Below are 14,119 nucleotides of genomic sequence, written 5' to 3' on the forward strand. Positions count from 1 at the left end.
CAGTACAAATGCACACGAGGCCCATACTAGAGAGAAGGTCACTCTGTGATCAGTAACCTTTATTCACCAGCACTGAAGTGATGAAGGTGGGTGGAGCTTCCCCTTTTATACCTGAAAGTCCAGGTTAGGAGTGTCTCCCACAAGTTCACCACCTAGTGGTCAGTGTTCTCACAGTGTACAACTTAAGTCAGTTTTTTCATGGATTACAATGACAGTTGAATACATGACATAGACCATGTGATGCCTCACCATAAGTGGCTATTGAAGCAGACTAGACCGTTATTTAAAATGGAATGAGATAAATGTTTGAAAAGAAGGAATATAAAGGGATCTGGAGGTGAATGGGGTTACAGGAGAGAGCGTCAGCGCAGATTCAACAGAATGATCTGAATACTGCTGAGCTATGTTCCCTGTAATTTATTTTGGCCCTGCGCGGCCACTTTAAGCAAGCTGGCTGCGCGGGTTCTCTGGAGCAGTGCAATGCTGCGCACCTTACAGGGATCACTGCTGGTCTGCTGGTGAGGGCAATGGTTCCTCTGGGGTATCATCATCATAGGCAATCCCTCAGAATAGCTTCCACTCTGAAAATAAGATCTTAGGTGACTGAACAGACCAATACGAGAACCACAGTCCCTGTCACAGGTGGGACAGACAGTCGTTGAGGGAAAGGGTGGGTGGGACTGGTTTGCCACACGTTCTTTCCGCTGCCTGCGTTTGGTTTCTGCATGCTCTCGGCGATGAAACTCAAGGTGCTCAGCACCCTCCCGGATGCACTTCCTCCACTTAGGGCGATCTTTGGCCAGGAACTCCCAGGTGTTGGTGGGGATGCTGCACTTTATCAAGGAGGTTTTGAGGGTGTCCTTGAAACTTTTCCTCTGCCCACCTTTGGCTCGTTTGCCATGTAGGAGTTCAGAGTAGAGCGCTTGCTTTGGGAGTCTCGTGTCAGGCATGCAAACAATGTGGCCCGCCCAGCGGAGCTGATCGTGTGTGGTCAGTGCTTCAATGCTGGGAATGTTGGCCTGGCCGAGGACGCCAATGTTGGTGTGTCTGTCCTCCCAGGGGATTTGCAGGATCTTGCGAAGACATTGTTGGTAGTATTTCTCCAGCGAACCAAGTCCACGGCACCATGGGTGGTTCAGCTTTGCAGGCGGGAAGAAGGTAGGTCAGAAGAGCAATAGTGATTAGGGAATCAATAGTTTGGGGAACAGACAGGAATTTCTCCTGCCGCAGATGTGACTCCAAGATGTTGCTGCCCTGGTGCCAGGGTGAAGGATGTCAGTGAGCAGCTGCAGGACATTTTGCAGGGGAAGGATGAAGAGCCAGAGGTCATGGTCCATATCGGTACCAATGGCATAGTAGAAAGACGAATGAGGTCCTGCAGGCAGATTTTAGGGAGCTAAGAAAGAGATCAATAAGCAGGACTTCAAAGGTCCGGTTGCTACATACTATTGAGTACAGAGATAGGAGGATAGAGCAGATGAATGCGTGGTTGAAGAGATGGTGCTGGAGGGAGAGCTTTCGATTCCTGGGGCATTGAGACCGATTCTGGGGGAGGTGGGACCTGTACAAGCTGGACGGGTTGCACCTCAACAGGGCCAGGTCCTGTATCCTCATGGGGCGCGGGGGAGAATTTGCGAGTGCTGTTAGCGAGGATTTAAACTAGTTAAGCAGGGGAATTGGAACCTGAACGTAAATTCAGAGAGAGAGAGAAGCAAAGTTGGAAATGGAAGGCAGAAAATTAGTAAATGAGTTTCAAAGGCAGAGGAAACAACGGCTAGAAGATATACAACAAAGGAATTTGGCACTGCTTAATGGTATGTACTTCAATGCAAGGAGTTGAGTAAGAACATAAGAAATAGGAGCAGGAGTAGGCCATTTGGCCCCTTGGGCTTGCTCCACTATTCAATAAGATCATGGCTGATCTGATCATGGACTCAGCTCCACTTCCTGCCTGCTCCCCATAACCCTTTACTCCCTTATCGCTCAAAGATCTGTCTATCTCCGCCTTAAATACATTCAATGACCCAGCCTCCACAGCTCTCTGGGGCAGAGTATTTCATAGATTTACAACCCTCTTCATCTCAGTTTTAAATGAGCGGCCCCTTATTCTAAGACTATGTCCCCTAGTTTTAGTTTCCCCTATGAGTGGAAATATCCTCCCTGCATCCACCTTGTCGAGCCCCCTCATTATCTTAAAAGTTTCAATAAAATCACCTCTCATTCTTCTGAACTCCAATGAGTATAGGCCCAACCTACTCAACCTATCCCCATAAGTCAACCCACTCAGCGCCGAATCAACCGAGTGAACCTTCTCGGAACTGCCTCCAATGCAAGTATGTCCTTCATTAAATACGGAGACCAAAACTGTACACATTACTCCAGGTGTGGCCTCACCAATACCCTGTACAGTTGTAGCAGGACTTCTCTGCTTTTAATAAAGACCCACATTCCATTTGCCTTCCTGATTACTTGCTGTGCCTGCATATTAACTTTTTGTGTTTCATGCACAAGGACCCCTAGGTCTCTCTGACTGCAGCACTTTGCAATTTTTCTCCATTTAAATTATAATTTACTTTTCTATTATTTCTGCCAAAGTGGATAACCTCATATTTTCCCACATTATACGCCATCTGCTAAATTTTTGCCCACTCACTTAGCCTGTCTATATCCCTTTGCAGATTTTTTGTGTCCTCCTCACAATTTGCTTTCCCACCCATCTTTGTATCATCAGCAAACTTGGCTACATTACACTCGGTCCCTTCATCCAAGTCATTAATATAGATTGTAAATAATCAAGGACCCAGCACCGATCCCTGTAGCACCCCACTAGTCACTTTGCCAACCGGAAGATGACCTATTTATCCCGACTCTCTGTTTTCTATGATTCAGCCAATCCTCTATCCATGCTAATATATTACCCCCAACCCCCTGAGCTTTTATCTTGTGTAGTAACCTCTTATGTGGCACCTTATCGAATGCCTTCTGAAATTCCAAATACACCACATCCACTAGTTCCCCATTATTCACCCTGCACATTACATCCTCAAAGAACTCCAGCAAAATAGTCAAACATGATTTCCCTTTCATAAAACCATGCTGACTCTGCTTGATTGAATTATGCTTTTCCAAATGTCCTGCTACTGCTTCCTTCATAATGGACTCCAGCATTTTCCCAATGACAGATGTTAGGCTCACTGGTCTATAGTTTCCTGCTTTTTGTTTGCTTCCTTTTTTAAATAGGGGTGTTACATTTGCGGTCTTCCAATCTGCTGGGACCACCCCAGAATCCAGGTAATTTTGGTAGATTAGAACCAATGTATCCACTATCTCTGCAGCCACTTCTTTTAAGACCCTAGGATGTAAGGCATCAGGTCCAGGGGACTTGTCCACCTTTAGTCCCATTATTTTACCTAGTACTACTTCTTTAGTGATAGTGATTGTATTAAGTTCCTCCCTCCCTATAACCCCTTGATGATCCAATATTGGGATGCTTTGGGAATACACAATAAATGGTAGGATACTGAAAAGTGTAGAGGAACAGATGGACCTTGGAGTACATGTCCACAGAATTCTGAAGGTAGCAGGATAGGTAGAAACGGTGGTAAGAAGGCGTATGGGATACTTTCCTTTATTAGCCGAGGCATAGAATATAAGAGCAGGGAGGTAATACTTGAACTGTATAAAGCTCTAGTTAAGCCACAGCTAGAGTACTGCATACAGTTCTGGCCACCACATTACAGGAAAGATGTGATTGCACTCGAGAGGGTACTCAGGAGATTTACGAGGATGTTGCCAGGACTGGGGAATTTTAGCTATGAGGAAAGATTGGATAGACTGGGGTTGTTTTCTTTGGAACAGAGGAGGCTCAATGGAGATTTAATTGAGGTGTATGAAATTATGAAGGGCCTAGATGGAGTGGATAGGAAGGGCCTATTTCCCTTAGCAAACCCTTTTCAATTGGCAAATGGTGGGATGCCACAGGGATCGGTGCTGGGGTTTCAACTATTTACAATCTTTATTAATGACTTGGATGAAGGGACTGAGTGTAATGTAGCCAAGTTTGCTGATGATACAAAGATGGGTGGAAAAGCAAGTTGTGAGGAGGACACAAAGAGGCCGAAATTGCCCCTTCCCTTAAGGTCTGTTCCGGCGGCCAGGCTGTGGATTGCAATGGCCGCTGATTTTTCATGTAATGGCCGTCATTTTGAAAATTCTGCTCCGACGGTATCCGACGGTATCCCAGCGGTGACCCACTCACCCCCTACCGCTTTGCTGCTGACGATCCATCCTAAGTGCGTCCCCCCGCACCCCCCGCCCCGATGGCGAAATTCCGCCGAGAAAATCTTGCTCCCGCCGTGCAGTGCCAAAAGCTGCTTTTTTCTGCCAGTGCAGTGAGGTTGTAGTCCTTCTAAATTGGCAGTGCGGTTTCCATTAAAGGGAAGGACCTACTGCCGCTGCTGCCATGTTTATTTTGTCAGTGACTGCTATGTTGGGCCGACAGTTATGCCTCCGAGTTCGGGCGGGTAGCCCACATGCAGCCTGGCAACCCCTCTTGGGTGATAGGCCACTGGCCCGACCGAAACCCTCCCTGGTGGCCCAGTGGACTGAACGTAAACAATCGCGCAGGCTCTTCCCTTTAAGTGAAGGAGAGAGCCGTGGTGACGCGGCACCTTGATGACATTATCAGCGCTATGCTGATGACTGACAGCGGCGGACACTCTGCCCGCCCCCAGCTTCTACCCCTCTCAACTGCGATCCTCCGGTCACCGCCGCACTTCCGCCCCCCCCATCCACCATGCCGGTAAAAGCAACAGAAACAGGGTAGGTGTGCCCCGTTTACACCTGTGGGCAACTTCAGCCCCATAGAATCTGCAAAGGGATTTAGGCAGGCTAAGTGAGTGGGCAAAGATTTGGCAGATGGAGTATAATGTGGGAAAGTGTGAGGTTATCCACTTTGGCAGGAAAAATAAAAATATATTATTTAAATGGAGAGATATTACAAAATGCTGCAATACAGAGGGACCTGGGGGTCCTTGTGTATGAAACACAAAAAGTTAGTATGCAGGTACAGCAAGTAACCAGGAAGGCAAATGGAATGTTGGCCTTTATTGCAAGGGGGATGGAGTATAAAAGCAGAGAAGTCCTGCTGCAACTGTACAGGGCATTGGTGAGGCCACACCTCGAGTATTGCGTAGAGTTTGGTCTCTTTATTTAAGGAGGAATATACTTGCATTAGAGGCAGTTCAGAGAAGGTTCACTAGGTTGATTCCTGAGATAAGGGAGTTGACTTATGAAGAAAGGTTGAGCAGGTTGGGCCTATACTCATTGGAGTTTAGAAGAATGAGAGATGATCTTATTGAAACATGTAAGATACTGAGGGGGCTTGACAGGGTAGGTGCAGAGAGGATGTTTGCACTCGTGGAGGAATCTAGAACTAGGGCCATAGTTTCAGAATAAGGGGCCGCCCATTTAAAACTGAGATGAGGAGAAATTTCTTCTCTCAGAGGGTCGTAAATCTGTGGAATTCTCTGCCCCAGAGAGCTGTGGAGGCTGGGTCATTGAATATATTTAAGGTGGAGATAGACAGATTTTTGAACGATAAGGGAGTGAAGGGTTATGGGGAGCGGACGGGTAAGTGGAGCTGAGCCCAGGATCAGATCAGCCATGATCTTATTAAATAGCGGAGCAGGCTCGCGGGGCCAATGGCCTACTCCTGCTTCTATTTCTTATGTTCTTAGGAGAGGGGTCAATAACCAGGGAGCATAGATTTAAACTAATTGGGAGAAGGACTAGAGGTGAGTTGAGGAGAACTTTTTTCACCCAGAGGGTGGTGGGGATCTGGAACTCATGACCTGAAAGTGTGGTAGAGGTAGAAACTCATTTAAAAAGACTTGGATATGCTCTTAAAGTGCCATAACCTATAGGGCTATGGACCAAGAACTGGAAAGTGGGATTTGGCTAGATAGCTCTTTCTTGGTCAACACAGACCCAATCGGCAGAATGGCCTCCTTCTGTGCCGTAAATTTCTATGATACCAGGGTTTAAAGTGTTAAATTATGAAAATAGGTTGCAAAATTTGTCTTGTATTCCCTTGTGTTTAAACAGTTAAGGAGTGATCTAATTGAGGTGTTTATAATGATATAGGAATTTGATAGGTTAGATACAGAGAATAATTCCTCTGGTGGGGGAATCCGGAACAAGGGGGAACAATCTTATCAGGAGTGAAACCAGAAAGCATTTTTTCACATAAAGAGTAATGGTAATCTGGAACTCTTTCTGTTTTAAGCTTAGGGAGATTGAAGGCTTACAGTCTACATTATCTTTGTTCCCTGCCCCTCACTTCTCTTACTTTGATCTACATAGCGTAGCCATGCTTTCTCCCTCACCACTTCCTCCCACTACCTTTCATCCTGTGTCCATATATTCCCCTCTACCCATTTTCTCCAACCACCTCTGGCTGCCCTGAACACAGTGACTTGCTTCCCCTTGATACTGCCTCCCCCTTTCTCCTACCAATTTTAATTGCTACCACCCCAAATGCACATGACTTTGACCCCCTCCCCATCCGCTACAGCCAAACCCCTATTGCTGCCTTCCTGACCGTGATCTAGGGACAACTTCAAGTTCTTCAAAACACTTCCTCCATTTGTACTAAGACTGTAGAAGCAAAGTAAGTGCTATAAAAAATTAGATCCAGTTGCACAGTCATTGATACAAATGTGACTATAATGGTCTATGGTGCCCCATTACCCCACTCCCACTGTTCCCATCACCAAGATCCACATCCATTACTTCTACACTCAACTATGTTTCTCTCCAATACTCTTGACACCCCACCACCATCTCAGCTCTTCCACACCCTAAGACCTCCCTTCCACCTACACACCTCATCCCACCACTTTTGCATTTCCTCCACATCACTCCAGTACTACAAAACCTCAGAAAGCTCCCTTTCTATCTATTATCATCATAGGCAGTCCCTCGACCATTCCAATGATCTTCCCTAATACACCAACGTTCCTTTGCTCCTCCAACTCCTTACCACTCCCGTCCAACTACTTTAACAATTTTCCCTAAAGTACAAAAATTACACCAACATATGCTCATCTCCTGCCTACCTTCAACCTGATTTTGAAAAAAGATAAAATAAAATTCTCTAAATACCTAAACAAACATATTATAATAATTAAGACTGCTGATTTATAACTCATACAGAAATGTGTTTCCGTAAATCCAAAAATACGACAAACACTCCTGTAACACTAATAAAAATTATATATAATTAATGATTCAATCATGTTGTGGTAAAAAATAAACCACTCTCGAGTTACAAAGTCCAGCAAGTAAAGAGTTTATTCGAGCACATGCAAGGGAGTGATCCTCAGTTGCCTGGGATACCACACTCAACAATAGAGTTTGCAGCATACTCTTATAATTCACAAGTTACTGTAATTTGGGTTGTTTTGCAACAGTCATAAATCAGTACACACTGTTTCACCACTTATATTACATCGATGGAGTTATTCAAGTCCAGCAGGTGTCTCCCGTTATCTTAATTTCTTCAAGCCTTGGACTCCCATTCCCATGGCAACTCCTATTTTGGCCTTCAGTCTCCCTATCTTCTTGTTCTGCACATAACAATGAGTATTTTTCCCAAGCTTCTAAATAACACTTTATTTTCCCAAGCTTCTAAATAAGCTAGCTGTCCCTAAACATACCTGTGGTCAAGGATCCCAGCATGCCTCAGTGAAGAACCATTACTATCTATGGCGTTTATTTCAAAGATACACTTTACTAACAATTCAAGCATTGATATTATAATGTTAGCCTAGCCCCACTTGTCCCACTTCAAATCACTACAAATCAGTAGTCTGATAATACATTAGCATTACACAGTGAGTCTTTCGATTCACTATGAGCAATTTCATGGTTGTTCCTTAGTTTATTATAATTTGCAGGCATCGTCATTCTGCTGAAGAGGGTGGAGAAGTGAGTGATTTTTAAAAGTAACAGAATACTATATTGTTACAAATAGCAATACCCAACATAGTAGAATATTAGCTTACCAGAATTTTCTGAAGGAACTATCTATTGCACAGAATTGGGTGAAATACATAGAAATACTTCAAAAGTTACTACATAGAAACCAGCCATTCAGCCCAACCCGTCCGTGTTGGCAATTTCCCTCTGAAGAGGGAAAATTACAAATTGACAAAGTGGGATGTGGGAACATTCCACAGACCCCAGCAAACTTTCATTCATCGACCAATGTCCTTGGGATGTAGCAGCAGACAGATAACAAATTGTACTAGCAGACATAAGCAACAATAACAAGATAAGAGTAGAATAGTAATTACCCATGGTAACCTATATCCGAAATTACCATTTAAGGCAAGTAAACGCCAGATTGGTCGGCGTTGTATTAATCAATCACGTATTGATCAATCATTATAACCTGCGTAATTGTGTAATGACTTATGCTGAAACTGTATAAAGAACTAAGAGTCCGATCCATCGTTAAACGCGAAGGAAGAGTGTCTCCCCTGTCGACTTGTATTAATAAACTGCATTTACTTTAAGGCTGACGGACTCTGAGTAGTGATTTGAAGTTAACCCTTACACCCTTCATTTGAGCAAATAATTCTAATCACATTTTTCCATATCTCTTCAACCCTTTTTCCTTCATCCGCCTGTCCACTCTAATCTTGAATGTTGACATAGTTTCTGCTTCAACCACCTATCCTCATAACTTTCTGTGTAAAGAAGTTTCTGCTGCCCTCTGTTCTAAATCTCTCAACATAATCTTCAGCAAAACAACATCTGCAGTAGTGGAATACCTTTTCACCATCCCAAAACATAATTAGTTCTTGACATCATCCATGCCTTTGTTACCTCTAGACTTGGCTATTCCAATGCATTCTTGGCCAGCCACCCACGTTCTACCCTCGGTAAACTAGTCATTCAAAACTCTGCTGCCCACGTCATAATGCACCATGTCCCGCTCACCCATCACGCCTGTGCTCACTGACCTACATTGGCTCCTGATTAAGCAAGACCTCGATTTTTTAAAATTCCCATCCTTGTTTTCAAATCCCACCATGGCCTCGCCCCTCCCTATTTCTGTAATCTCCTCCCGCGTTACAACCCTCCAAGATATCTGCGTTCCTCCAATTCTGGCCTCTTGAGCATCCCCTATTTTAATTGCTCGATCAGTGACGGCTGTGCCCTCAGCTGCCAAGGACCTAAGCCCTGGAATTCCCTCCTTTAGCCTCGCCGCCTCTCATTCCTCCTTTAAGATGCTCTTAAAATCAAACTCTTTGACCAAGCTTTTGGGACACATTACTATGATAAAGGCCCTACGTAAATGCAAGTTGTTGGTGGTGATGGTGCAGTCTTTCACTAGACCCAGTCCCCTGTGGCTGCACCTGTTTGTGAAACAAAAAACTACAGGGAATTTACTGCAGCAGGTTTTTTTGTTTTTGTTTTTCTCCGAAGTGAATTTGCAATGAAGTTGCACAAACAACTATCAGCACGATTTCACAACAGTCACGAGAAAGGGCAGAGACTTTGAAAAACAGAAGGCGAATAAAGTTTGTGGCAACTGCATATGCATGAATTCTTGAATATTTACAGAGAATTACATAGAAATTTCAGCATAAAAGCAGTTCATGCAGCCCAAAAGGTCTATGCCAGTGTTTATGTTCCACACGAGCTTTCTCCCACCCTATCAACATATCCTTTTATTCCTTTCTCTCTCATGCACTTATCTAACTTCCCTTTAAATGTATCTATGCTATTCACCTCAACCACTCCATGTGGTAACGAGTTCCATAATCTAACCACTCTCTGGGTAAAGAAGTTTCTCATTAATTCCTTATTGGATTTATTAGTGACTATCTTATATTTATCCCCCTAGTTCTGGTGTCCTCTGCAAGTGGAAACATCTCCTTTATATCTACTCTATCAAAGCTTTTCATAATCTTAAAGACCTCTATCAGGTCATCTCTCAGTCTTCTCTTAAAGAAAAGAGCCACAACCTGTTCAGTCTTTCCCGATAGATATAACCTCTCAGTTCTGGTTTATCATTCTAGCAAAACATTTTTTGCACTCTCTCCAGTGCTCCAGTATAATATGGAGATCAGGACAGTGCATGATACTCCAAGTGTGGTCTAACCCAAGTTCCATACATGTTTAACATAACTTCCCTGTTTTTGAATTCTATTCCTCTAGAAATGAACCTCAATGCTATGTTTGCTATTTTTATAAGAACATAAGAAATAGGAGCAGGAGTAGGCCATACAGCCACTCGAGCCTGCTCCGCCATTCAATATCATGGCTGATCTTCAACCTCAACTCCACTTTCCCGCCCGATCCCCATATCCCTTGATTCCCCTCGAGTCCAAAAATCTATTGATCACAGCCTTCAATGTACTCAATGACTGAGCATCCACAGCTCTCTGGGGTAGAGAATTCCAAAGATTCACAACCCGTGGAGTGAAGAAATTTCTCCTCATCTCAGTCCAAAATGGCCGACCCCTTATCCTGAGACAAGGCCCCCAGTTCTAGCCTCTCCAGCCAGGGGAAACAGCCTCTCAGCATCTACCCTGCCAAGCCCTCTCAGAATCTTGGATGTTTCAATGAGATCACCTCTCATTCCTGAGAGTATAGGCCCGTTCTACTCAATCTCTCCTCATAGGATAACCCTCTCATCCCAGGGATCAATTAGTGAACCTTCGTTCCAACCCCTCTAAGGGAAGTATATCCTTCCTTAAGCATGGAGACCAAAACTGTACACAAATGTAGTAGAATTTAAAGAGATGAATAATCAACATTTATAAATGCAACCCATTTAAAATTTAGTGCAAACATATCTAAAGTACATATACAACACTGTCTAGAAGACCAGGGCAGAGACTGCATACTATGCCATTGGTAGCTAACCTCATGAACATTCATGTCTCTTCACCACCTTCAAGGCTCAAGTCAGTTGTGTGAGGGAATACTTACCACACGCCTGGAGGGAAGTAGTTACAACAACATTCAAAAAGCTCAACAGCATTTAGGATGAAGCAGTCTACTTGACCTGCACCCCTCCACTGAACTCAGTATGCACCTCTTCCACTACCAGTGCACTGTGACTGCAGTATGTATAATCTAAAGATGCACTGCAGTAAATCATCAAGCCTACTTTGACAGCATCTCCTAACCCCACAACCATTACCACCAAGGGCAAGATCAGCAATGTCATGGGAACGCCACAAACTATAAATTCCTCTCCAAGTTACATACCATCCTGACTTGGACATATATCGCTGTTCCGTCATGCTTACTGGGTCAAAATCCTGCAGTTTCCTTCCTAAACCATTATGGAAGCATCATCACCACAATGACTGCATTGGTTCAAGGAGAAATCCCACAAACATCTTCTCAAAGCAACTGGAGATGGCAATAAAAGTGGTCTTGCCAACATTATCTACAACTTGATAATGTTTTTTTAAATGTGTGTTTTATTTTACATATTTTTTTATTCCCATCCCTACTTGAGAGAAAGGGTTGTTGAATGTTCACCTCAGACCTTTATCTATCTTACTCTTGGAGATACACGAGAGCAGAGCAGATTGATTCTGCAAAAATGTTTCTCCTCTCTTTGTGTAAATATTTCACCTACACTCTGTGTCTGCTTCTGGGGACTATATTAAGATGGAGAAATACATTATATGGGAAATTTTACAATTATCTATGTAGTTTCTGTCTAGCAAATGATCAGGTTTCACCCAAATACATCAGCCAGAAAATCAAGACATGAAATTCTAAAACAAATTAGTTGTTATTAGATCAGGTAGCAAAGTTATAGCAAACATCTACCTCAAAACCCTGATGACTGCTGCAATGTTTGTCATTTTGAATGCAAGAATGCATGAATTTGAAAACTTCTGCACGGGGTCTCCCAATACACTCCTTGTACCACTTTGTCAGAGTAGACCCTGCTTCTACAGCAGCCTGACAGTGATTGATAGAGATAGTGCTCTAGAAGGAGTATTCTTGCAATCTTGGCCATAACCTGTGGATATCACATCCTTTGTCTCCCTCGTGGCCTGGGACAGATAAGTCAAGCAACTTGGTCCTCAAAGAAATTCACAAAAATTTTCTGCTAATTACATTAATAGGATTTGGCACTCCTTCCCAGTCATGTGCCTGACTCCAGGATGACACTATCAATGAAAGTGCTAAAAATATTCAGTTTATCTTTTATTTGCCAATGTTCTCTCTTCCCTTGAAAGTGTTGCTTCCTTACTAGGGTACAATTTAACAAACATTAAGCACCTTCTGGTATCTTACACAAGTGGTCATTATTCATGTGTGAGAGAACATATCAGCAGGCTATTTGACCATGTAAAGAATCAAGTACAGTTGTGTCCTTAAAGGAAGCCCACAGACACACGCTTCTAGCAGAGGTTACTGGATGATGATCAGGAATCGATTTTCCCCTCTCTAACCCAAGAACTTCAAGTTAATTTGTAACACCCTCACTTTCTCCCTGACTAAGATCAGCTAACCCAACACAGACTGCGGTGGGGTAGAAATTGGTACACATTGTGCCCTTTTTTCAGGTTTAAAATGGATGCAATGTATACTAATTTATCAGTAAGCCCACTGCTAAATTAATCGGTCCCATTCTTTAGGTGTCCCAGGTTGCGCGTTATACAGGTGTTAGATCTCTTGCAAATGTAAATAAGGGGCGTAATATTTGTTGAATGAGCAGACCAAGTTTTGGTTCTGTCCCGCTCTGCATTCTTGAGTGGTCCCTGCGACTGCCAACAAATGGTAGGATTTAAAAAAAAAATCTTCCTGTGGATCCAGGAGGGGCAGGAGTGCTCCCTTGATTCCACAGTCATTACAATAAGCCCTCCCTCACCGCTCTAGTCTGCTCCAACCCCTCGACTAGGAATTATCTGAGGGTCGTTGCCGGCGAGACACACAGCCTGAAATTGTTTTTTCCCCTCGGGTGAGCTGGCTGTGGAGATACGACAGGCACCAGCAGCTAGCTCAGAATATGTGGATGAGGCCCAAGGACCAATTCTTGACAATTTTGGGCTTCTCGGTTCAGGCATGCCAAAAGCTGTCCCAGACAAAAGCCTACCCCAGAAATCAAATGTGGAACCTTCTTCGTCTATAGGATTTAGCTAATCACTAGTTAAACTTGTTGAGTCATCAGGTGAGCCTTGAAGGATTTGCCTCTCCATTTTGGCATTATGTAAAAGTCCTGGGAGAATTCTAATTTGTTGGTCCAGTTGCGCACCATTGAACGGTAATAACGCCAGATATTATGACATAATACTATTTTGTTGTAACACAGTGCGAGCAAAATCTCATCTTATATTGTAATCTTATCCTAGAGCTAGTTTGCATTTTTATTCCCAAGTTTTCCATGAATACGGTGAATTATGCTACGATATAATTTCACTGATGCAGTGCAGCAGTGCACAATTCACCCAAACAAGCTCAGAATTCACACCGAGTCTAAAATTGTCCGCAACATTCATCCATATATGGTATTCCAGTAGTAACATGATCTCCATTACTGATACTAGCTTTAATTCTTTAAGTTTTGATTTTTTTTCAAGTACCACGCCACCACCGAACGTCTCCTCACCGGGCTCGAGGGTCGGTGCGTCGGCCGGCAGAATAACTCCCTCGCCCAGACACAGGGGCTCGGGGCTCGGCTTCAAAAGAAGCCTGTGGGGGGGTGGGGGGAATGGGTCAGGGGGCGGGGGGTGGAAGTTGAACTGAAGGGATGAGAACCCTTCGACATACAGCAGCTTCAGAAGAAACCCGGGTGGGGGGTGGTGGACACCGAGCCCCTGTGTCCGGTCGAGGTAACGATTCTGCCGGCCGACCCTCGAGCCCGGTGAGGAGACGTTCGGTCGGTGGTGAGGTGGTACTTTGAAAAAAAATCAAAAATTAAAGAATTGCATTAGACTTCGTTGCCCCAAATATCTTCATTGAATGCCTAGCTTCCCATTCTAAGCAAGCCTATTGCGCATGCGCAGACCAGGGTGTGGTTTACTAGGGCGTCGACCTTGGGGAGAGACAGGAAAGAAGGTTTGAGTCCTTTGTC

The sequence above is a fragment of the Pristiophorus japonicus genome, chromosome 10 (assembly GCF_044704955.1).
Source record: "Pristiophorus japonicus isolate sPriJap1 chromosome 10, sPriJap1.hap1, whole genome shotgun sequence".
In the NCBI taxonomy this organism is placed as follows: Eukaryota; Metazoa; Chordata; class Chondrichthyes; family Pristiophoridae; genus Pristiophorus; species Pristiophorus japonicus.